The 26,997-nt window shown below is 40.5% G+C and overlaps 1 long non-coding RNA gene across 2 annotated transcripts in view; it reads left to right on the top strand.

The window, feature by feature from the left end:
- The window catches only part of LOC125961470 (uncharacterized), a 186,349-nt gene that overhangs the window by 71,265 nt on the left and 88,087 nt on the right, over nucleotides 1–26,997 (top strand). The window lies entirely within an intron of this gene.

Raw genomic sequence — 26,997 nt, 5'->3', positions numbered from 1 at the left:
GATTGGCAGGGAAAACCATTGGTGTGAACTAGTTTTTTGTGCATAGCACCTCTAATGTTTTCTGTTTGGAGTACTCTTGTTTTCTGTTGATCTCCTGCCTCCCAGAGATAGTTTTCCTTTGTCTCTGTTTCTATGTCATTTGTCATAAAGAGGAGATTCATAGGGTAAAACAGAGGTATAGGTCTCACAAGGCTGTTGTTCGAGCTGGCCTCACAGTCTGACTAGTTTATAGTTCTCACCAGATCAGCATCTGTTTAGACAAACTTTGCTGTGGGTCACAGATAAAAACAACAACAACAGCTGGATCAGATTCTCTCTTCATGTTGTTTTATGTCCTGAGAGCTTGGCATTGTGACCAGTGAGAATATTCTCTCTGGTCTCTGCCAGTTGGGTTTGCCTCAAGTGACCTGCCCACAGGCTGGGAACCCAAGACAAGAAGTGACATGCAGCAGTTTCTTTGTCCAACCGTGACAGCTTTCAGGGATTTTGTCTTAATAAAGGATCCCAGTCCATAAGGGACCTTTATCTCCCTAGTGCTGGGAAAGCCCCTTCCTAGTATTGCCTACCCAGTGTCACAAACTAGTAGGTCTGCGACTAGAGGAATCTCAAATTCTTGTGGGAGACTGGAGTCACAATTTTCACAAACGCTATTCTTACCTCCCGTGACAATGAGGATCTCTGCTTTCTTAGAGTGAAACTTCTTGGATTTTGCGGGCTGCATCTTCTAGACCTGCTTTGGGGATGTGTCTTGTGTCTGTGCCTAGAAAATTACCTCTGGTCTTTCCATAAAAAGGCTTATTGGATTGAGTTGCTATTGAAATAAACATACCCTTGAAGATCATATTTGTCAATAACCAGATGATGGATCCTTTGAATTGGAAAAAATTATTTATTCAAAAAAATTTTACAGAGCTCTCATCCTAAACAAATATCCCATTGGTTTCTATGGGAAGATCAAATTAAAAAGAGGACACAACGGATTTTATCGGCTAGCCTTAGAGACTCCCTTAAAAAGATTAAAGAACAGAAAACAGGTTTAAAAACAAAAGTTAAAATCCACACCCACTATAAATCTTCCTTCTCTACCCACCTATACTCCCTTTATCTCCATCTACCTGTCCCTGACCACAGATATATTAGATCTGTGGACCCCCTGCCTCAAACCCCTGTCCTCAAAATCTGGCCCCATCTCCTCAGCAAATTCCTTCAACTTTCCCCCAAAACTGCTCCAACTACCCCCCCAAATCCCTTAAACGCCCAGATACCTGCTTTAAGTTGCCCTTCCCTGCAAGATTTACAGGAAGTGCTGTAGCCTGATCTTCAGGCCTGGAATATACAGGTTATTTGTATAAACACTGATAGCCAGGAAATAAATCTGGCACAGGCTCCAGGAGCTCACAGCCGGGATCACTTTGCAGTACTTTACAACCCCTCTTACTTCCCTGGGCTCTGTAATTAAACTCAGTCATCTCTAGGCCTTCCTGTGCAATGTCCCATGAAGATGCATCCTGGACCTCCACAGCAAAGAATTTGGCTTCCCTGGACAGCACCAGATCTTTTAAATTCCAAAGCCTTTTTGCCACCACTTTCAGAAGATTCTACCAAATTTAGAGAAGAGTTAGAAAGATTAGTGGCCTTTCACAGCCCCACTCTAGGGACTTGGACTGGCTATTAAAGGACATTCTTCCACCCTTGATTATACTGTAATTATCAGGCTAGATGGCCTCAGGTGGGAAATCCTCCGCCAACACTTCCCCAGAGGAAAAAGGTGACCAGAATCTCCCAGGCCCTCCTGCAAATAACAGGAAAAGGCTCAGCCAGACCAACATTCAAGGCCTGATGTGGGGATAATGGAGGCCTCCCTCTAAGGTAAATTGGTCTCAGGTTGAATTATGTGCTCAGAGAAAGAGGAACATCTTAAAACGTTGGTGGAATGCTTTATATAGACTTTGCAAAGGCACGCTGCAGTAAACTCTGGAGTCTAGAACATCTTTTAATTTCTGCCTTGGTTGGAAATCTTCTCTCTGATATAGAGAGATAAATCCAAAATAGTGTCATTGGCTGGGCAGTTTGGTCTCTTAACATTACTATAGAAGCAACTACATAGTTCTTTGTAAATAGCACGCAGGAAAACAAGACAAAAAAGAAACTAAAATGAACAGACCTTGATGGGCACATTGAGTCTTTACAAAAACAAAAATGATGACTCTAAGGGTAACTCAAAGTCCACTCATTTTTCTCACCAATCACATAGCCTTCCCTGTATTTGCAGATATTGTGAGAAGCCAGGACATTGGAAGGACAATTATCCTTAACTTAAAAGAAAAAAAGCTCAAATAACCTTTTCCCTAAGCCCCAGCACCATCAAAAGGTTCATTTCTTCCTTCCTCTGGGACAATAAATACTCCATCAACTCACAGGGTCAGCCAATCCTCAGTCACACTGCAGAACCCACTATTAAACTTAAAATAGAGGATTCGAAGCTGGACTTCTTAATTGACACTGGTGTGAGTCTCTCTAGCATCTGCTCAGAGGATTTAATACTACCTGTCACCTCTGATTCTATTCTAGGTGTCAGAGTCCCTGGACAGCCTGTTCCATTGTCCACATCTCAGGCCACCGCAATATCCTTAGGCTGTCAACTCCCATTATACTTTTTCTAATTTCTGACTCTTCACCAGCAAATCTTTTAGGCAGAGATTTGTTATGTAACTTTAATGCCACCATACAATGTAATAAAAAGGCAGTCCCCCCCGCCCCCCTCAGACTAAACCTCAAGCTTCCTACTTTCCCTAAGGAAATCTCATCTCAATTTAAATCCTCTGTAGAGGAGGCAACCTTAAAGTTGTCCCAACTAGTCTCTGGGCTTCACATGCAAATGAGATTGGATTGCTGTGGAGCACAGAGCTTGTGCAGAGCCAGGAAAAGGAACAAACCTTTCCCATCAGTGGCCTGGTAGCCCCTCTCAGGAGATGCAGAATGAGGAATTAAACCTATAATAGACTCTTTTTTATATCACCCTATATAACTTATCTTTACTTCCTCACCCTATAACGCCCCAATCTTGCCAGTAAAGAAAGAAGGGAAATTTGATTCAGATGGAAATTAAATGTATTGATTTGCATAAGATCTAAGAGCCTCAAACTCCTTTGTAATTCCTCCACCCCATAGTCCTAATCCGGGTACCATTCTCACCTCAGTTCCTGCTGATGAAGCCTGGTTTACAGTAGTTGGTTGATGTCTGCTCAGGTTTCTTTTTGGTTCCATTGCATTCTGACCCACGATTTCTTTTTGCATTTACATTTAGAGGAAGATGATTGACGTGGACTTCCATACCTCAGGGATAGTGTGGGTCTCCCTTAATACTCTTCCCAGTCCTTAAAGCTGATTTACGTTCTGTAGCCTTGACCCAAGGTTCCACTCTTATTCAATATGTTGATGACCTTTCACTCCGTAACCAGACTGAACAGGGTGCTCTTATAGACTCCATCATTCTCCTAAAGGCGCTAGCTGAAGGAGGCCATAAAGCCTCCCAGTCTAAACTTCAAAGGGTGCAAATAACCGTTACCTACTTAGGACAGGAAATATCTCAGGGCACTCAAAAGCTCTCTCTAAAATGCCTTGAATCAATTTCGTTCATCCCCTCTCCCAAAACAAGAAAAGCAGCTGCATAAATTTCCAGGGGCAGCTGGCTATTGCCACCAATGGACTCATCACTTTTCTGCCCTTGTTAAACCCCTATATGCTCTCCTCCAGATACTACCTCAGAGTATATTTCCTGGCCCCTAGAGGCATTAACTTCCTCTGACGCCTTAAAATTAACATTGTCCACACCCCCGGCTCTTCGCTTTATTTAATTTTCACAAACCTTTTCACAGATATTGCCATGAAAAAATAATGGGATTGCTGCAGGACAACTTTTAACCTCTCATACGTCCTAAAGAATATTTCTCATGGGGCTTCCCTGGTGGCGCAGTGGTTGAGAGTCCACCTGCCGATGCAGGGGACACAGGTTCATGCCCCGGTCTGGGAAGATCCCACATGCCGCAGAGCGGCTAGGCCCGTGAGCCATGGTCACTGAGCCTGCATGTCCGGAGCCTGTGCTCTGCAACGGGAGAGGCCACAACAGTGAGAGGCCCACGTACCGCAAAAAAAAAAAAGAATATTTCTCATGTCACCTGGACCTTGTGGCAGGGAGGATGCCCCATGCCTGCATGTTGTAGCCTCAGATGCTGCCCTAAACGACAAAGCCAGTACTCTTACAGTACATGCCTAATGTAAGAATAAGCATATTCCCCATACTCTCTTACAAGTTCGTAAGACATAGCATCTCTCTACATGGGTGGCAGACCACCTACGAATAAGCCCTAATTGCAATCCCTCCGTCATCCTACATTGTTGTAACACTTTAAATCTGGCTACTCTACCACCCCCCGGCTGACAGAGAGCCTCAGTCCATTCCACGTGATTGCCTTGCAACTACATATATAAATGGCCTCAAAGCAAGGAGAAGACCTCTTAGATGCCCCCTTTAGACAGCCCAGACTTACTTCTATTTTGTGATGGCTCTTGTAGATACAATTTCTGGGAAAACATAATAACTGTTTTCCCACATGAAATGCTTGGGGTGTACCCTTTGCCACTGTAAAATCAGCCTGGGCTGCTTACAGATCTCACTAGAGCTTGCACGCTGACAAGGGGAAAAAAATGCTCATATTTACTGACTGGAGATATGCTTTTCGAGTCTGCCATGCTGTTGGCACAATCTAGAAATCCCACAGATTCTTTTTTTTTTTTTTTTTTTTTTTTTTTTTGCGGTACGTGGGCCTCTCACTGTTGTGGCCTCTCCCGTTGCAGAGCACAGGCTCCGGACGCGCAGGCTCAGCGGCCATGGCTCACGGGCCCAGCCGCTCCGCGGCATGTGGGATCTTCCCAGACCGGGGCATGAACCTGTGTCCCCTGCATCGGCAGGTGGACTCTCAACCACTGTGCCACCAGGGAAGCCCTCCCACAGATTCTTAAACCCTGCTGGTACTCCTATTGCCAATGGCTGCCCTGTGAGAGGCTCTTCACCTCCATTGTCCAGTCTGTATTAAGGAGACTGATACTATTGTACATCTCTAGGGAATGATAGGGCTGACAGAGCTGCTAAATACACAGCCTAAAACGGATCCCCACCCTTTCTCCACCCAATTTATAAACCGGCCTTTATCTGTGGCTGATATTATTATCAGACAAGTACTCCTCAGTCTGAAAAAAGACAAATGAATACAAAAAGGTGCCAAACAATTGTCAGACACATTTTACATCGGGCCAAACAGACTTCGTGTGGCCCCCTTTCTTCTGACCTTTTGGCTTGCATCGATCTCCCATAAGATGGGACATATGTGCAGATGGGGGATAGTCAAGGAACTAAAAGATACTTGTTTCTGCTCTGGCATTCATAAAATTTCTGACTCAGTTATTTCCCAGTGCACTACTTGTAATCTCACCAAATTTTAGAAGCCAACATACCTTAGGAAGTCTTCCAAGGTCCACATGCCCCTTGTATTACTCCAGATGGATTTAAAGGTTTAGGCTATTCCCACTGGTGGTAATTGTCTGTATGTTCAGTGGGATAGAGTGAATGCTATCCATTAGATGTGCTGATGCCACTTTACTTTACAATAGTGGTAAAGAAGTGAATAAGAGATTATTTTTTGTTTTGGCATTCCTTTACAAATTGAATCAGATCAAGCAATTAGTTTTACAGCAGAAATAAACCACTCACTTGCAAAAACTCTGGCATACTCATCAGAATTTCCTACCTGATGATTGAGGATGCTCAATCATCATGGCAAGTGGAATGTAAAAATCAAGACATAAAAAGGACTTTAGGAAAAGTCTGTCAAGAAACTGGACTTAAACATTACCCACTGTCCTTATAAAAATCTGGAATACTCTAAATAGTAGACCTGGATTAACCCATTTTGAAATAATGTTTGGCTGCCCTTTGCCTTCTGGCGTCTCTAACCTTCCATTCCCAGATTGAGTGAATGTTATGGAGACTTAAGAGAACAATTTGATGTTAAGACTAGCTACATACAAGAATTGCCTGGTACACCTGGAGCACATCATCAACAGGTAAGAAAGCATGGCCTCCACCAACTAACTAGCCTCGCCATCCTTTCCACCAGGAGATTGGGGGTATATCAAGGCTTCTAAAAGAAAGCACACACTGTCACCTCATTGGGAAGGACTTTATGAAGTATTCCTAACCACCTACACTGCCATCAAAATAGAAGAATTTTGATGAATTCACATGAGTGACACCAAACTAGACCCAGATCAGCAGTCCCAGGACCAGTGGAGGACCATTCTTACAAATGACCTTAAAGTAATGATTTCTGGCATCAATTCTCAAGCCCTGGAAGCAGATGACATCATGAATTAGACAGCTTTTCCCAAGAACATGGATTAAAAAACTCCATTTCCACCTATTTTCTTCCCATACTAAGTTTCCAACTCCACAGAAAAACAAACACATAAAAACAACCCTCTTCCTTTTAATGAAGCCTCCCCGTTCTTTGGCCATTATATTAAGGGTTGACTGAGATTACTTGTCCCAATCTGTCCTATTCTCCCTCTGATCCTCCACTAGGGCCTTTCTTTCAAACTGTATCTCATTCTTATTAACCCTTACTATTTTCTCAATAGGTCAGGGACAGACCTGACACTCCTTTACATTGTTTTCCCAAACCTTACCCACATTAGCTAACCAGTCTAATTACTCGTTATGTCAACATCTAGATCATGCAAAAGAACCTGACCTAATTTTTGTTCTTACCAGTGTGAACATCTGGTAGAACAGTTCTAGAAAATGGGTGTATGGTATCCACAGCCAAGTAAACAACATCACCTACTTCTCCTTCTGCTGAGTTCATTGGACATGAAAAAAATCTCTATAGAATCTCAAGGACCATCCTTCGCTCAGATGAAGTCATTAGAAGGGAATTTTTCCCTTTGCACTGAAAACAGTCATGGTGCTTGACCCGTCCTAGGTGACGTACAAAGGCAATGCTTCAATCAGACTCTGTGGTTTGATTCCACAGGTGACAAGCTCAAGCCTCACACAAAGGTTATAGATGGTCCTAGCACTTATGGTACAAACACTTGCCAGATCATCAAATATTGTGGCTAGGTCACAAGACACCTTTGTGCAATCTTGGGTAGCTCAGCAGCTCAGCTGCTCCCCTAATTAGGATGCTCACTGCCAAAGATTACATATGGGGTAGTCTTTGTAGACCAAAGTAGACCAAAATTCTGGACTAGGTTGGCCACGTGACAAAAGCAAGCCTCATAACTACCAAAGCTGAACTGCAGCTCTCCTATATTAGATATTTTGCAACCTGTTCCATTCCTACAGACTGATGGGGATATGTGGAAGATGGAGTTGTGCAGATGCCAATATGACAGATGACAAAACACAACAAACTCCACCCTAGTGGGTCAAAAGTTCCACTCTGACCTTAACCATGAGCATTGCTGGTCTTTTTGGCTTATGCAATGACAAGGTATTTGAAGGATTCCCATCTAGATAGTCGGGACAATGTGGATTTGGACGCCTGATGCCTTCTGTCACCAGGTACTTTACTTTAAATAAAATTACAAACTTAGGCACCTTTGTTCTTAAAAGAGTGCCACATATTCATACTAAATGTACTAGGCAGGAAGTCATAGAAAACCCACTTGTGTATCACAATTCTAAATTCTTTTCAGTATTGAGATCCCTTTCCCCAGGCTTTGGAACTTATGAGCTGGAAAAGGCAGTTTGAAATCTTTTCATAGTGATAGAACAAGAGTTCAGCATTAATGTGCAAATACTGGAAGCACTTCAATTAGAGTTAATACTTTAGCTTCTGTTTAACTCCAAAATCTTTGTGCTCTGGACACACTGATAGCCCAACAAGGAGGAGCTTGTGTGATCATCTGTGGAGAATGTGGTTTCTATGTAAATCACTTGGAACAAATAATGTCTAATCTACACTATTGTCCTTTTAAAGGACAAGATAAACACTCTCCATCAGATAAATCATCAGATAAATGAGTCTTAACCTTTTTTCTTTCTTAATTGTACTGACCTATTCCCAGGGATGGGAGACTGGTTTAAAGGGATATGGGGAAACATACTTAGATTTTTTTTTTTCTTTTCTGCTTATTTATTAGTGCTTTATCTATGTTATTCTCTTCCTTTGAAGATCTTTTGCCAATCAGCTAGTAACCTGTTCCTTCTCTCCTCGGCCTCCAACTCAGCTTTTCATATGTGAAACTTCTGGGGAATTTCCAAGTTGGGGAGATGAAGGGGTTAAGGACATGCTACCCAAAATAAGCTGCCTTGATATATTGATAATTTTGAGTTAAAGGCACTTAAACAGTAGGTGCAAGAAAGGCACTCTGATTCTCCTTTTTCTTCCTGAAAGCAGAAGTTAAAACTCCAATGTGAGATCTGCCCTCCCTGTGCCAGGAGGAAAGAAACATTCTTATCACCAGAAATGGGAGTCAAGGCCAGGAGAATTCTGTACTAACAGACATTGTTAAAATAACTCTTATCTTCCTTTAGTTTCTTCATTTATTTTAGTTATGTTTCCACACTTGCCACTCTTTATTCAATCCAGTATATAAGCATTCAGGTTTTGCCACTTCTTTGGGTCCTTCATTTCCTTATGAAGGCTTCCATGTCTTATAAAACTAACCTTAAATAAATGTGTATGCTTTTCTCCTGTTAATATGTCTTTTGTCAATTTAATTCTCAGGAGTAGCCAGACACTTTAAGAGAGTAGAGGTAAGGTTTTTGCCTCCCCTACAAAAGCAATAAATAGAAATGATCTCTGAGGGGGTCGGATATTGGACTTAGCAGAGGAAGGCTTCAAAGCAATTACTGTAAACATGTTAAATAAAGGAAACAATAGTTAAAGAAGTAAAGGAGGTATAACAAGGACTCATTAAGTAGAGACTATCAATAAAGAGATAAAGATTATTTTAAAAATCAAATAGAAGTTCCAGAGTTGAAAGTACAATGATTAAAATGAAAAAAGTTACTAGAGGGGCTCAATAGATTTCAGATGGCAGAATCAAATGAATCAATGAAATTGAAGCTGGATCAAAAATTATAAATTACAGAAAGAAAAATGAACAGTCTCAGAGACCTGAGGAACATCATCAGGTGATCCAACACAGGTGTTCCAGAAGTTCAGGAGAGATAAAAAAGGGAAGAAAAAATATTCAACAAATTGTGCCTGATAATAACTAAAATATATATAGTCAAAGGCATCTGTATTACTCTGTTCAAGCTGCCATAACAAAATATCATAGACTGCATGGCTTAAACAACAGACATTTATTTCTCACAATTTTCGAGAATGAGAAGCCCAAGATCAAGGTTCTGGCAGATTCAGTTCCTGGTGAAAGCCTTTTTTCTGGCTTAGAGATGGTGGCCTTCTTCCTGTGTCTTCATGTGGCAGAGAGAAAGAGAGCTCTGATCTTTCTTCCTATTCCTCTAAGGACAAAAATTCCATCAAGAAGACCCCATCCCCATGACCTCATCTAAACCTAATTAACTCACTAAGGCCCCAACCTCCAAACGCAATCATATTGAGGGTTAGAGTTTCAACATATGAACTTTGCAGGGAGACAAACATTCAGTCCATCACAGTATCCTACAGATGAATTTAAATGGTGCACTAGAAAATATTTAATACAGGGGACTTCCCTGATGGTCCAGTGGGTAAGACTCTGCGCTCCCAATGCAGGGGGCCCAGGATCCATCCCTGGTTGGGGAACTAGATCCTGCACACATGTGCAGCTAAGAGTCTGCATGCCACAACAAAAAGATCCCACATACCGCAATGAAGATCCCACGTACCTCAACTAAGACCTGGCACAGCCTAAATAAATAAATAAATAAAAATGAAAATCTAAAAAAAAAAAAATTAATACAATACAGGCAATAAAGAACAGAAAAAAATGAAATATGTAGATAAATAACTCCAAATAAAATTTCAACAAATAAGTTGAAAGCAAAAGCATGGAAAAAACATATTATTAGAATAGCCAAAATCCAAAAACTGAGAACACCAGTTGCTGGTAAGGATGTAGCAGGAACTCTCATACGTTGCTGGTGGGAATGTAAAATGATGCAGATACTTTGCATCATGACAGTTTGGATGGATGACAGTTTGGCAATTTCTTACAAAACCAAACATAATCTTATCATATGATCCAGCTATTGTGCTCCTAGGTGTTTACCCAACTTATTGGAAGACTATGTCCACATAAAACCTGCACATGGATGTTTATAGTAGCTTTATTTATAGTAACCAAACTCTGGAAGCAACCAAAATGTCCTTCAGTAGGTGAAGAGATAAACTGTGGTACATCCATAGAATAGAATGTTATATTCAGTGATAAAAAGATATGAAGTCATAAAAAAGACATGATGAATTTTAAATGCATATTGGTAAGTGAAATAAGCCAGTTAGAAAGGCTACATACTCTATGATTCTAATTATATGACAATCTGGAAAAGGCAAAACTACTGAGACAGTAAGAGGTCAGTAATTTTCAGGGTTTGGAATGAGGCTGTGGTGGGGTTGGGGGGAGATTCAGTAGGTGAAGCACAGGCATTTTTTAAGGATGTGGAAAGGATTCTGTGTGATAATATAATTGTGGTTATGTGACATTATATGTTTTTCAAAACTTCAGGAGCAAAAAGAACAAAAATGTAAAAAAGTCAATTAGGAGATTGGAGGAGTCTCAGGATTGAATGATGTATGTGAAGGAACAATCAAACTGTATGTGTTACAAATGTATGAAGCAACCGCACTGAAGGGGGTAGGGGTAAGAGGTACCAACCTAAGTAACTTTGGAAATGAGTGGAGTCTGTAAAACTAATGACAAAAGAAACTGTGCATAAACACTGTCACTAGTTGATAACGTTATTACCTATGGCCATATAGCTTAACAGTTCTGATACTGCTATTCTGGAATTGAACAGTTAAGTAAATTGATGTCAGATGATGGGAATCAGATGTTACATGATGTCAGAAGATGTCTCACTGTTGCACTGAAAAGTTAGAGATATGCAAAGGGAGGAGGCTAGAATTATTCAAGTGGAAATGGGTTAGCGTTTGAGATGTCAGTATGAACTCAGGTTTAGCTTAATATCAGTAGAGACGTTTACACATAGAAATGTATATATACACAGGTTAGTATATACACATATATTTCCTTGTTCTGTCAGCTGAGCAGGCCCAGAAGCAATAACACTCCAGTAGAAATGAGCACACCTAGTCCCCAGATCTTGGTTTCTAAAACTATTCTCCAATCAAAGGAACCAGGGTTCCTTGGAAAACTGGCTGATTCTAGAACTGGGACAGGAAATATACAAAATGAGCCTGGAGCATCTTATGGTGCCAGAAAGTAAGAAAGTGCTCAAAAAAACTAACCAACCAACCAATCTACATGTACAATGTTGGGGATATGTCTGGGGCACAGGAAGCAAATGAAAGAGCTCCCAGTGGCCAAAGCTGGAAGAGTTTGAGGAACAAAATGAATAAAATACTATTGGATCATAACCCTAACTGTAAAATAAGTATCCATGAGTCCATAATGATATAAATAAATGATTGAATCAATAATAAATGGGGGAGAAGAGACAAATCTCCCATGCAGAAGAATTACAAATAATTTATGTGGATACTGTTGCCTCAAAAATGTGGAACGTAATTCCCCACTCCTTAGGTTTGGGCTGTGTATAGTGACTTCCTTCCAAAGAGCGTAGTGTGGAAAGGAGAAAAAAAAGAGTACATATATAGTGGAGAAAGCTGACAAACACTACCTTGATCAGTGGATCAATGTCAACACCAACAGTGATGTCATGATGATAATACGTATCCTTGATAAAATGTGGTGAAAGTGGCACTTTACCTTTGTGGTTTTCCTCTGCAAAACCCATAACCCCGGTCTAATCATAAGAAAAACGTAAGTCAAACCCCAATAGAGGGACGTTAAGCAAAATACCTGACCAGTACTCCTCAAATAATGTCAAGGTTATCACAAACAAGGCAAATCAAAGAAACTGTCACAGTCAAGAGGAGCTTAAGTAAACACGATGAGTAAACATAATGTGTCATCCTGGATGGGATCCTGTATCATAAGAAGGACACTGGAGAAAAACTGAGGAAATCTGATTAAAGAATGGACTTTAATTAATAATAATGTATTAATGTTGGTTCATTAATTTTAATAAATGTACCTTAATAATGTAGGATATTATTAACATCCTACATGTTAATAATAGGGGGAAATGGATGTGAGTTACACAGTAACTCTATACTATCTTGGTAATTTTTCTATAAATCTAAAACATTAAAAATAGTTGATTTAAAAAATATATATGTACCTGTGTGAGTGTATGCAAGCAGTAAACTTAAAAAAGATATAGCAGCTATAATAATATAAGGGAAAATAGAATTTAAGATAAGAATATTTATAATAGATAAAATGTGTTATGTCTACATAATGGAATAGTATTCAACAATAAAAAGGTATGAACTACTGATACCTGCTACAACGTGGATGAACCTTAAAAACATTATGCTCTGAAAAGAGCCAGATGCAAAAGACCTCTTGTTCTATGATACTATTTATATGAAACATCCCCAGAAAAGGCAAATCTATAGAGACTAAATAGATTAGCGGTTGCCTAGGGCTGGAAGTGAGAAAGTGGTTTGGCTGCAAATAGGCCTGAGAAAGCTTTTGGGAGTGATGGAAATGTTCTAAAATAGGAGTGTCGTGATGGCTCTGTAAACTTAAATTTATGGAAAACCATTGAATTTTACATTTAATATGGGCAAATTTGGGGGGAAGTGTATTTTCTGATTGTGAATTATGTGTCAATAAAGCTGTTTAAAGCATTAAACAATTTTTTTTTTACTCCCTAGAAGAGTTAATGATTAATAGCATATCCAGCAAACAAATATCCTAATGATTTTTAAAATCATTAAAAATACATATCTCTAGTGATCAAATAGCTTAATATGAACATTTCACAGAAAAGGCAACTGCTTCCTGAAAAAATTGAAGGGGGTGCTCAATTTATATAAATAAGTTTATTTCCTGACTTTCCATTCAGATTGTTTGTTCTTCAAGGACAGGACTATTGCTCTCAGAGAATAAACTTAGATATACAATTAATATAATTATTAATTATTGTTTTTTCAATTAATTATTGTTTTTTGACTTCAAAGATTTATCCAACACTTGATTAAAGACCAAATGCTATAATTTATTGGGCTAAATCAGTGTAGCCCAAGATGAGGTGAAGTTTCATATGCCCTCTAAAAGGAAGTGTTGCGAACTATATTATTGTTCAAAATATTTATTCCCTGCCCGTGACCTCATGGGAAGAATTCTCTTCCCTAACTCAGTTGATGTTGGGCTTGATACTCTATGATTTGCTTTGGCCTCAGCTGAGCAGAATGTACTTCTAAACTCCTGACCTTGGGCTTGGCTATGTGATTTGCTGTGGCCAATGGGAGTTAACAGATGTGATGTAAGAGGAGGCTTAAAGTGTGATTACAAGGTTGAACTTGCCATCTTGTGCTTCTGCTATTGCCATGAGAACTTCTCCAGGGAAGGCCCAGGTTCTAGGTTCTTCCTTACCAGCCACAGGGGGCCCTGGCCTTTGCTGAGAACCTGGGTGTGGTACATAGCAGCTAGACAACCTCCGGGATACCTGGAATTCTGTATCTTTTGGCTTCCCTAAAGGCAACCCCAGGGTCAGTGCATCCTTCCCAGTGCTGGATCCATCAACCAGCCCACAGATCCGTCAGAGAAGCAAACCTCAAGAACAGTGAAGCCTGTATAAAGAGGTAATTTCACACACAGGGGTGACTCTGTGGTGGCTGGTAAATCCCCCAGTGGGATCTGTGAGCCTGAACTGAGTCATGAGAAAGTTAAAGTCATCACTATCATCATTAGTGATGTGAGGATGGTGGGAAAGAAGGGAGCCATTGCAAGTTACTCTGTTTTTCCCAGCATTTTGTGAGGGGTCCTGTCTTCAGACCTTTGCACACACTCCCCTTTTCCATCCTCTTTCACTTGAGGAAATCCTTTACCACCTTTGAGATTCAACTCAGATATCCCCTCTTCTGAGAAGCCTTCCTTGACCCCTTTAGCCTTAATGCAGCACACTCTCCTTTATACTCCTTGGGGCTTGGCACCCATCTCGGGTTTTTGTCTTCCTCACATTGTATTATGATCATATACCTCTCTGTCATCAGCCTTAGATGAGGACTATCTTGAGAGGCTGAACTGAACTGTTGGTTCATCTCTGTGCTCCTAGTATCATGTACAGTGACTGGCATGGACAAAGCTTTTAATAAATATTTCATTAATGAATAAGGAATGTCTGAAAAAAGAATGAAAGAGGCCAGGCTCCAAAGGAAACTTTGAAGTTTCCTCTTACCTCATCCCTGCATCCCCTAGTTGGTCTGGGTTGCCAAACCCTTTGTGGGAATAGGTGCTGTTTCCAGCCCACTTTTAAAAAATGTTTTTATTATAGGTTGAAACTTGCAATGTTGAAAGTGATTTTTCAAGATCATGGCCTTCAAGCCTAGAATTAAGTTGCAAATGTGTCTCTAGTTGTTAGCAATGAAAAAAAGGTTGAATGGGGAGATCTTTCCATGGAAAGGACATTTGATATTGTTACAAAGAGTAGTCTTTATAACATTGCAAGGGAATATCAAGGTTTTTCAAATGTTTTACAAGGAGGCTGGGGAAGAGGGGGACCTTTAAGTCTCACCAACTCTGTCTCTATGGTTCTAGTTATTGATTTGCAAAGAGACCACACTGCATTGTTCTTAGCCAAGGTAAGCACTCTAAAAAGTGCATTGATGCATATCCTGCCTCCCATATTTGTGAACTTAAGTTCATTTCATACTTCTTTCTTCTCTCTGGGCAAAAAAGTTACCAAGATAAACAGATATGTGGTATATCCTGAATCCTCCTGCAATGCACGTCTTTCACAAATTTGACCTCCATTTCTCCTGGCATACAAACCTCTTTCTAGAAATATGCTTATTTTACCTGTGACTGTTCGCTGGAAAGCAGTTCTGTCCCCAATTCAACCCAGTTCCCAGATATCCTTGGAAAATTCTCATTATTTTGTACCTGATTGAGTTGGACTGGTTTGTTTGTTTGTTTTAGCATATAGGGTTTTATTGGGCGGAGGAGTGTTAAAATATGGGCTCCCTTAGTGCACCTATTTAGGTTGAGTCCAACTCTTTCTCCGTGCTCTTGCATAAACACTTAATGCAATGTGTTACAGACCCTTGTGTATATGACTGTTCCTTCCATCTCCTTGAAGGTAGAGACCAGGTATCGTTCCCCTGCTTATCCCTAGCACCTAGCCCTGGGCCTGACACCTTGAAGGCACTTGGTAAATGTCCTTTGAATGAATGAAAGAAGAGGTGAACAGTAAGTCAGTGGAAGGCTGTGATTTTTAACTTTTACCATTGGAAGCCCAGCATGGCTATGTTAGCACCTGTAGCACCAGTGTTAGTAGAAGGATAAGAAGGTGGGGATGTTTGGGTAGTGTTTGAGAATTAATGGTGGTAAGGAAGATCTCTCAGATGAGGAAAGGGATGGAAGAAAGTAGAAGCCAGTTAAATGGGGCAGGAGAATAGAAAAGAGGAATAGCGGAAGAATCCCCATCTGTCAGACTCGGTTCTTCCTTTTTCCCTCCTCTCAGCTCCAGGTCACTGAACATTTTGGAGTTTCTCTTTGTAGTCCTTCCCCACTTGCTCCATTTCTGGTCAGAAGAATTGCAGTTCAGGATGGGGAATTGTAAGCAGGTGAAGAACAGCAACTAAACAGCCAAGCAATTTAAAGTTGTGTCAGAAATGCCAGGCTGCATTAAAATTGTCCACAGGGGGTAGACCTTCTAAATGACTAATCACCTTTCACCCATAAAATGCAGTATGCTCTAGTGGAAACAGCCCATGAGCAGCCTGGTGTTCCGTTTTTCCAGCGTCTGCCCGGCTTGCTGCTGGGTTGATTCAGTGGGTTGGCTGGGTTAGGCTGAGGTTAAGCCAACAAGATCTTTTCAAAGTAAGTGGCATTTGGGGCCAACTACTATATTTTTCCAAAGAACAGACGATGTTGACAAAGAGATGTGACCTTAAATGTACGTGACCCCAAAGACAGGTGATCTTGGTCTTTTGCCTGATTCTGAAAAAAATAGTCAAGAAAATGTCTGATCAAGGGTCATGTTTAAAGAAAAATTACAATTTGCCAAATTCTGTTTTTAAAACATCAGTTTCTTAAGAAACAAGGAATAAACACTGATTGTAATGCAGGTGTATTTTTGTTTAATTATGAAAATATTTTTAGGATCTCTCAAATGCCCTCCAGAATCTGGCAACTAATATTTAAAGTATACATGTTTAGGTGAAATAGTGAAATTAGAAACTTGCCTGCTGGGAAAAATGAGAAATTTTGAGCTCTTCATTTGGGTTCATGGTGATACCATCTGTATCTCTGTACCCAAGTGCTTGGCATATAGTGGGAGTTCATAAACATTTGGTGCATGAACAGAAACTGAAAGCCAATTGTATTATGCAATCCTGCTCTGCTGGTTTGTTATAGCTAATAGGACGTCAGCATCTGTATTTCTTTTGCTATAAAAGTAGGTAAAGTGAGACTTAATAAAAGTGTTAGGCACACTTATTTTAAACCACCTAGTCTCAAGGCTTGTCATTAACAATACATCTGTTTTATTAGAAATACTTATATGTGCATGTGTGTGCCTGTGTGTGTGTGTGTGTGTGTTTGCAGAAAAACCTTCCATTGTAACAAAAGCAGTTTTCTAAAAATTGACTATCTTTTGTAATCAGTAATTCATGCAGTCGTAGTTATTGCAAATGGGCAAACAGCTCCAAGATTCTGTAAGGTCACAGTGATGTGAACTAAATTAATAATGGTGTCATTCTGTATTTTTCCTGATTGCCAAGTCATATGTTTTTTTATTGCACAAAATGAAAAAGCAGAAAGAAATGAAAACTCAGAGTTGTCACTATGAATACATTTCTAGAGTATTTTCAGTGTGAGGATGCGTAAAAGACAGAATTCTAAGATGGCCCCCATGATTTCCACCCTCTGAGGTTATGCCTACGATTAGGTTACATGGCAAAAGAGATTTTACTTAAGTTACTAATCAGTTGACCTTAAGATAAGGAGATTATTCAGGTGGGCCTAACCTAATCATTTGAACCCTTTGAAAGCAATTTTTTCTCTGGCTAGTTGGAAAAGCAGAGGTCAGAGATTCAAAGCATGAGAAGAATTCAACATAGCATCGCTGTTTGGAAGATGGAGGGAGCCACAAGCTGAAGAATGTGAGTGACCTCTAGGAGTTAGAGTGAGTCCCAGCCAACAGCCAGCAAGTGCATGGAGACCTCAGTCCTACAATCAGAAAGAACTGGATTCTGCCAGCAACCTTAATGAACTTGGAAGAAAATTCTTATTCAGAGCCTCCAGTTTGGCCAGTGCCTTGATTCAGCCTTTGAGATCCCAAGCAGAGGACCTAGGTAAGATATGCCAAACTTCTGACTCACAGAAACTGTCAGGTACAGGCTTTCCCCGGACATATTATAGGTTTGGTTCCAGACCACTGCAATAAAGAGAATATCGCAATAAAGCAAGTCACACAGATTTTTTTGTTTCTCATTGCATATAAAAGTTATGCTTATATTATACTGTGGCCCATTAAGAGTGCAGTGACATGTCTAAAAAACAATGTACATATCTTAACTAAAATATAATGCTGTTGGGAAAATGGCGCCGATAGAGTCGCTTGATGCCTGGTTAGCACAAATCTTCATTTTGTATAAAACACAGTATCTGTGAAGTGCAGTAAAGTGAAGCACAATAAAACAAGATATGTCTGTAATAAGTATGGGTTGTTTACAGTTGCTAAGTTTGTGGTAATTTGTTGTGTAGCAATAGAAGACTAATACAGATTTTGGTATTTAGAAGCGGGGTACTGCCCCACAGTAACAGATACCTAGTGTGGAAGTAGCTTTGGAATTAGGCAGTGGCTGGAGGCTAGAAGAATTTTGAGGAACATGATAAAAGAAACCCAAACTGCCTTGAACAGGCTGTTTGCAGAAATATGGACATTAAAGATTCAGCTGGTGAAAACTCAGCAAGAAGTGAGAAGCATTATAGAGAAAACTTAGATTTTCTTTGAGAAAGCCTAAATCACCATGAACAGACTGTTCTTAGAAATCTGGACTTTAAGAACAATGCTGGTGAGGACTCAGAAGGAGGTGGGAAACATGTTATTGGAACAGGAGGAAGGAGAATCCTTGTTGTGTGGTGGCAGAAACCTTAGAAAAATTGTGACCTGCAGTTATGTCAAAAGCAGAATGTGTAAATGACAAACTTAGATATACATCTCAGGAGTTTTCCAAGCAAAGTGTTAAAGGTGCTGGTTTGTCTCTCCTTACGGCTTATACTAAAATGTGAAAAAGAAATAATTTTAGGGAAAATCTGGTAAACATAAAGAGATGAGGACTGGATAATCTTGAAATTTCTCAGGCTTTTCAGGTGGTAAAAGATGCTAAATGTCAGAAATGACTTCTGAAAGCATGACATAGAGGAAAGAAGGACTCCGTGTCTATACAGGTCTTTACTAAAACAACAGAAAGACCAACAGGTCAAAGTATTCAATCATACAAAAGCCTCTTCTAAGAGATTAAGAGTGTGATGCACAGATCCCATTAATCAAACCAGAGGGTCTCTCAGAAGCTTAGGGGTGTATCCCTTAGACATCTCTGCAGAAGCCAAAGATAGAGAGGAGACCTTCTCAAAAAGATATGTGGGTATGACTCTTGTCTAATGGAGCAAATCCCTGTGAAATTAATGCAAGGACAATAGAATAGGTTGAATAGTTTTCCCCCCAAATTCATGTCTACCTGGAACCTATGAATGTAACATTATTTGGAAATAGGGTGTATGGACATATAATCAAGTTAAGATGAGGTCATACTGGATTAGAGGGGACCCTAATCTGTTGACTGATATCCTTATAAGAAGAGGGAAATTTGGATAGTATTCTAAGTATTTTGGCAGTATTCTAAGATGGCCCCTTGATCTCTGTCCTCTCGTGTTACTCTCTGATTATATGATTTTACGTAAGAAAAGGGATTTTACAGATGTAATTAAAGTTACTAATTGGTTGTCCCTAAGAGAGTGAGGGTAGGACTTCCCTGGTGGTCCAGTGGGTAAGACTCCACACTCCCAATGCAGGGGCCCCGGGTTTGATCCCTGGTCAGGGAACTAGATCCCACATGCATGCCGCAACTAAGAGCTCGCATGCCACAACTAAGAAGTCCTCATGCTGAAACTATGAGCCCACATGCCACAACTAAAAAAGATCCCCCATGTCACAACGAAGATCCCGCCTGCTGCAACAAAGACCTGGAGCAACCAAAATGAATAAATAAAATAAATATTTACGAGAGCAAGTTAGACTTGTTATAATCACACGAACCCTTTAACTCAATAGAGTTTTTCTCTGGTTGGAAAAGCAGAAGTCAGAATTCAACATGTAATTGCTGACTTGAAGACGGAGGGAGCCACAAGCTGAGGAATGTGAGCAAGAGTGACACTTGGTCAACAGCCCCCAGTGAGAGGATGGAGACTTTAGCCCCACAATCACAAGACCTGGATTCTGCCAGCAACAGGAATGGTCTTGGGAGCATATTCTTCCCGCCGAATCTCCTGAGGAGAGCTCAGCTCAGCTGACCTCTTGATTTTAGTCAACCTTTGGGACCCTCAGCAAAGGGCCCAGTTCAAGTGTATTGGACATCTGACTCCTGAAAACTGTGAGATAATACATTTGTGTTATTTACAGTTGTAAGTTTGTGGTAATTTGTTATGCAGCAATAGAAAACCAATGTGTGTGTGTGTGTGTGTGTGTGTGTGTTTGTGTGTGTGTGTGTGTGTGTGTGCATATGCATGTGCATGCATTCTCTTAAGCAAAAGAGATTACATTTTTACCAAACAATATAGAATCAGTCTAGCCAGAGGTTTATAGAACAATTTGGTAGGTCAGTGATGAAATGAATTTTATGGTACACATATGATTCTAATAATTTTTTAAAAGCCCTTAATAAAAAGAGGTAGCTCTAGGTTTAAGCTTCTTGCTTTATGCTTCTGGGAGATTCTGTGAGGAATATACCTGGGTAGTAAGTACTCTCAGAGAGTTGAGATCTCAATCAAACAAAATCATTCCAATAAATTATTGAGAATCTTGCATGCATCACTAGACACTGGGCTCAGCACTGGGGATTGAATGATAAATATTTCTTGCCCTCCAGGGGGTTTATGTTGGATAGGTGTAACAGTCAAGTAACTATATAATCGCAATATAATGTGTTAACTACTATAATTGGGTAATACAGGAGCACATATGAAGATGACCTAATCCAAACATGAGAGGGGGATGGTGATGGTCTTCAGTACTTGTGGCTCACGGGCTTTAAAACATAGGCCCAGTAGTTGTGGCACACGGGCTTAGTTGCTCCACGGCATGTGGGATCTTCCCAGACCAGGGCTTGAACCCGTGTCCCCTGCATTGGCAGGCGGATTCTTAACCACTGCGCCACAAGGGAAGCCCTAGTGGGAAAAACCATTAGAAGTATTATGCATAGCAAGGATGTTATCAAACTTTCCCTTCAGAAAAATCTGAAGGATTTTTGTAGGGAAAAGATCAAATTGCATCTTTGAGATGAATTGTAGGGAAAAGATCAAATTGCAGGGACATCAGACCAAATTCTCCCAGGTTAGAGATACCTGAACTGAGTGATGGTGGGAATGAAGAGGATGATATGGCCTTGAGAGGTAATAGGGATAAGAGCAACATGTGTTTGTTTGCACCTGGACTGTGAGGAAGGAGAAGAACAAAGGTTAATGTCCAGTTATTTGGCTTGTGAGGCTGGGTAACTAGTTGCATCAGTGAAAAAGATGGGAACCGAGAGGAAGAGCAGTTTGGGGGAGGAGCTGAGCTCAGTTTTGGACATGTTGAGTGTGAGATATGTGTGGGATACCAAGGGGAAATGTTAAGTAGGAAGTTGCTAATATTGTTCTACAAGTCAGGAGAAAAATCTGGTCTAGATAGAGGTTTGGACAAGTAGGTGCAATGAAATTACTGTTGGGAAAGGGATTGAAACTGTCGGCAAGAGAGTGGTTGCAATGATAAAATCTAGGCTATTTATCTGTAAAATGGGGATAACATCTGTATAAGGTATTCAGGCTGGAGGTCTGGCAAACTCTAATACATAAATGTATGGATGTTATAAGAGCAAAGGAAACATTTTAAGCAAAGGATGCCCAGATTATCTCACTGAATATATGTGAAGTAAGTGTAACATCTTGTTTCCCTAGTTCTTCACAGAACTGCCTACTTTGGTGGTGATGATGTTTCACCTGTCTAGGATGAGATCCTGCCGGGTTGCAGGAAGTCCTGAGGGGGAGCTTACCAAGCCTCTTATATTCCATAATATGTCACACCCAAACTCTAGTATAATTACTTTATAAGGCTGAAAAAACTTCCTTTGGCAAGTCCCGTTACCTGTATCTAAACAACATAGGTTCCAGGTATAATTCTACTAAGCCATAGTGCCATCCTGCTACATTGTCCTAGGTTTTAGAGTGACGGCTGTGCATCTCTTGTGTGCAGTTACATTGTAATGATGAGCAGTGTATATGTGTTCAGTTCGAGACCTAGAGCGGGCTCAGAATGGAAGGCTTGACTAAGGCCCTTTACACCTAGTCCACAGAGTAGTCCTGAGAATTAAATGATGTAAGGCACGAAAATGCTTAATACAATGCTTGGAATAAACTAAGAACTCAATAAATGCTAGTCATTGTTGTTAATTGCTATTACTTACTTGTTATTGTAATTACTACTGTTGTAGTAACTATATTATTGAAGAAGTGGTGAAGACAAGAGGGGATGCTTTGAGAGGAATCAGAGGGTATCTGGAAGTCATGATGAAGTTGAAGAAATAATACTGTGGCAGTAATTGAATGAGAGAGATGGAAGGAAGTCTGCAGTGAGTGGAGAGTTTGAATTTAAGCCTTAAGAGATGGAATAGGAGCATAGGTAGCAATCCAGGATGGACGTGGGAGTGAGTGATGTGACATGAGAGATGGGGGAGGGAGATGTGAGGTGAAGGTCATTAGCGCTTAGAAGGTCAAAGAAGTCACAGACTGAGGAATCCAGGGGGTCATCCATGTGATTATGGGACTCCTGGGGTGGATGACAGCATGCCTTGGATTAGAGGAGGCAAGTGTGAGTTAAGTGCTAACATCTTTAATAAAAGAAGGAAATACCTGAATTTGGTTGGTGGGATTCCCGTGCCTGAAATTGTCTCTGGATCCTGTGGTTTTAGCAGAGCTCTTACATGTACTATTTATACCGTTGACAGAGTTTTCTTTATCCCCTGACTTCTGTTGAGCCAGTTACCAGAGAGCTGCTGGGATAGCGTATTTAGGCCTGAACTGGCTGTTTGGAATACATATGATGTACTATCCCCATTCCTCCAGTCCAGGCAAACTGCCCTGGTTCCAGGAAGAAAGACCCCTTAAGAGCTACTTGACCGAACATCACGAAATCTGTTCTCATTCTAATTTAGAATGCAGAGACTTGTGTGGTGACTCATACATTTGAAAAGCTCAAATTAAGTAGTGGTGATCTCAACCGTGATTCACTGATGAAAACTGGAAAGTGATTCATCTCCTTTATGTGCTTGTCCTTGGGAGTCAGGAGGCTTAGAGGTCTTTCTTCCAAAGAACACACCACACTCAAGGAAAGACACTGGGCCCTCCTATGGTGGTATTTTAGTAATTACACAGAGTCATTCACTACATTTTCTTACAAGGCCATTTTCTTTAGTTCATTTTATTTCCATACATAATCTGGACGCTACTTTTGTGCTGTAACGACTCATTGCTAATAAATTAGGGAAGGCAAGGGTGCTTTCAGGCTAAAGGTGGGGGAACGTTTAGGAAACCATTGGTGCAGATTCTAACTTTGTAACCTGTAGAGCTATTGTATCTTCCTCAGTATCTATTTGTTATCAAGGAGTAACTTTTTTCATAGGAGAATAACTAGGCTTAAATGAATAATAAAATCCTAAGAGGAAACACTAATTAAAAATACTTAAAAGTGGAGATGAATTCTACTGTAGCAAATAAACACAGAGATTAATGACTCTTGTATACCAGTAATAGTACTTTATGGAATTAAAATTGATACCCAAAAGATCTATCTGAAAATGAAAGGCCATAAAATTTGACCACAATAAGTATTTATTTGTGCACCTACTGTGTGCCCAACCACTGTGCTGACTACCCAGGACTAGGTAGGAACTCTTCCTACGAGCTTTCCCAGCACCTTGTACTAACACTCACTGTTGCTTTTATAAATGATCAGTTCCAGTGCCGTCTGGTATATCTAACCTCCTCACAGGCTGTAATGCTTATAGCTAACATTTGTACTGAATTTATTTTGTGCCAGGTTGTGGGTGTAAGCACTAAACATGTATTAACTTATTTAATCTTTACAGCAACGCTCAGAGATAAGTACTTATTATTATCATTATCCCTATTTTTATATACAAAGAAACTGAAGCACAGAGGCATTAAATTGCCCAAGAAATTTTTCCCAAACTAGGAATGAAAGGAAACTTTCATAACCTGATAATAGACATCCTCAGAAAAAGAAAAAAATACCACAAATATAATTCTTTTTTAAAAAAATAAATTTATTTATTTATTTATGGCTGTGTTGGGTCTTCGTTGCTGTGCACGGGCTTTCTCTAGTTGCGGCGAGCGGGGGCTACTCTTCGTTGCGGTGCGGGGGCTACTCTTCATTGCGGTGCGCGGGCTTCTCATTGCGGTGGCTTCTCTTGTTGCGGAGCACGGGCTCTAGGCGCGCAGGCTTCAGTAGTTGTGGCACGCGGGCTCAGTAGCTGTGCTTGCGGGCTCTAGAGTGCAGGCTCAGTAGTTGTGGCACACGGGCTTAGTTGCTCCGCGGCATGTGGGATCTTCCCGGACCAGGGCTCAAACCCGTGTCCTCTGCATTGGCAGATGGATTCTTAACCACTGCGCCACAAGGGAAGCCCCACAAATATAATTCTTGATAGTGAAATGCTGAAAACATTCCCATTAAGATGAGGAACAAGACAAGGACGGTCATTATCAACATACTTTATTCAACTTGGGACTGAAGGTATTGGTCTGAAAAGTACAACATAATAGGGACTTCCCTGGTGGTGCAGTGGTTAAGAATCCGCCTGCCAAGACAGGGGACACAGGTTTGAGCCCTGGTCCGGGAAGATCCCACATGCCACGGAGCAACTAAGCCCTTGCGCCACAGATACTGAGACCGGTGCCTGGAGCCCGTGCTCCTCAACAAGAGAAGCCACATCAGTGAGAAGCCTGTGCACTGCAATGAAGAGTGGCCCCCACTCGCCGCAACTAGAGAAAGCCTCTGAACAGCAACGGAGACCCAACACAGTCAAAAATAAATAAATAAAATAAATAAATTTTTTTAAAGTACAGCATAATGAAGACTGGAAATACAGCAAAAGCTGAAAAACAAATTGCCCAAGGTCACAGAGCATAAGATGGAGGAGCCAGGGCTCAAACTCACATAGACTTGCTGGAGTCTATATTCCTTATCACTCTCCTGTGTGGCTCTCTGTTAAGTCTCTTTCTTGCCCATCGTTGCATCCCTAGTACTGGGTATCATGTCTGGCCACTCAGCTTTCCTGTTTGCTCCCCTTTGATCTATTCTCTGCACAGCCACCAGAATAATATTTAAGGACAATTAGATCAAATTACTATGCTTGTCAAAACCCCCAGTGACTCTCCATCTCAAAGAATAAATTCCAAACTCCTATGAGGTGTGATGCAATCTGGCTACTGACTACACAACCTCATCTTTACCATTTCCTGCCTTATTCACTCCCATCCACCTACAACATTCTCCTTGCTGCCCTACAATAGAGCAATTCCTTCCTGCCTTTGAAACTAGAAAATTGCTCTTTTCTCTGCCAGTGAGATTCTTTCCCTGGCATTTCTTTTGCCTTAATTGATATCTCTTCTGAAATACCATCTTCTCGAAGGGGACTTTTCTGACCACCCTACCTAATAGATCCCACCCACTCCCAATCATTGACTTGCTCTTACCCCACTCTTTTTTTTTTTTTTTTTTTTTTTTTTTTTTACGGTACGCGGGCCTCTCACTGTTGTGGCCTCTCCCGTTGCGGAGCACAGGCTCTGGACGCGCAGGCTCAGTGGCCATGGCTCACGGGCCCAGCCGCTCCGCGGCACGTGGGATCTTTCCAGACCGGGGCACGAACCCGTGTCCCCTGCATTAGCAGGCGGACTCTCAACCACTGCGCCACCAGGGAAGCCCCTTACCCCACTCTTAATCGTTATCCAAAATGTTACACAACAATGCGACTTTCATGATGGCAGGCAATTTACTGTCTCATTCACTATTGTATCTTGAACGCCAAGAAGAAGTACATGTTTCCTAGTAGGCATTCAGTACATATTTGGTGAATGAACATCTGTCTAGTAATAGATATAAAAGTTTTTGAGTGAGTGAATAAATGCATGCAGTCTTATAGATGAAACACATAATTTTAATACAATGTGAAAATGTTTATGAGTGCACATAAGAGGGATTCCTAGTATTTCTGGAGAGAATGGTGCTGAGCTGAGTCTTGACAAAACAGTAGGAATTACTTAGGCTTAGAATGGGTGAAAACGGTCTTCCAATCAAAGGAAACAAGATGCACAACGATTTAGAGGTGTGAAACAAATATTATGCACTACATAGGGTAATTACAAGTAGTTGGGGTACTCTAGAGCCATAAAGTATAAAGAAACAAAAATAATCCTGGATATACAAGCAGGGGCTTCTTCATCTCTCTTCAACATTGAAATAAAAATGTAAAAAAACACAATCAACCACACAAAATCATCTTGTATTTATAATTATTGGAATATATTAACATGTAATATATTAATGTATAATGTAGTAATATATTTTCAAAAGCTATTATTAGTTCTCATGCATTTTTTTTTAAGCCAGATACTCAGAATTACTGACAGCATCCAGACAAAGAAAGAAAAAGGACATCTGAGACACAAGGGCACTAATTACAAACCGCTAGTACATGAGCAACTCAGTTTACTCCTGGATGATGAAAACATTCTGGAGGTCATACAATATAAATATATAGTAGAGATTACAAAACAGTGCACAACAGACAAAGGACATAAACAAGAGATACTCTGGAGTCTTTGGATGGAGATAATACTCTCTCCTGGAGTTGTCTGAGAATCCTTCATGATGGAGTTGAAGCTTGAGATAGTCTTTGAAATAGAAGAAAGGCCATAGCCAGATATTTTGATCTTGAAGTAATCCTCTTAGAGTTTGCATTATTTAGGATCATTTTGGTTGCAGCTAATGAATAATATAACCCAAAGTGGCTTTAATGATAAAGGAAATATGTTAGCTAACAAAACTAAAAATTCCACTAATAATGTAGACATCAAACACAGTTTGATCAAGGACCTGGATGTATTTCTTTTCAATTATCTTGGCCCTCATCTTCTTTATCCTCAGACTGTTTTCCTTCATGGTTGCCTGATGGCTGCCCTCAGCAATAAGGGCTACATGCCTCTTTGTTCACACCAGGGACAGAGAGGGAGTCTTTTCCACAAGGGTCCTGAGCTTTGCTCTGATAAGGTCATCTTATGTCCTATTTTGATGGCCATGGGAATACTCTGTACTGGTTGTCTTAGGTTTGGGTCACATACCCATTCTTGAACCAAGCGGCAAGGGAAGGAGGATTAAAAACTACATCTTAAAAA

This window comes from Orcinus orca, chromosome 1 (genome assembly GCF_937001465.1).
Source record: "Orcinus orca chromosome 1, mOrcOrc1.1, whole genome shotgun sequence".
Taxonomy (NCBI): Eukaryota; Metazoa; Chordata; class Mammalia; order Artiodactyla; family Delphinidae; genus Orcinus; species Orcinus orca.
This window is presented reverse-complemented; position numbering and strand designations above follow the sequence as displayed.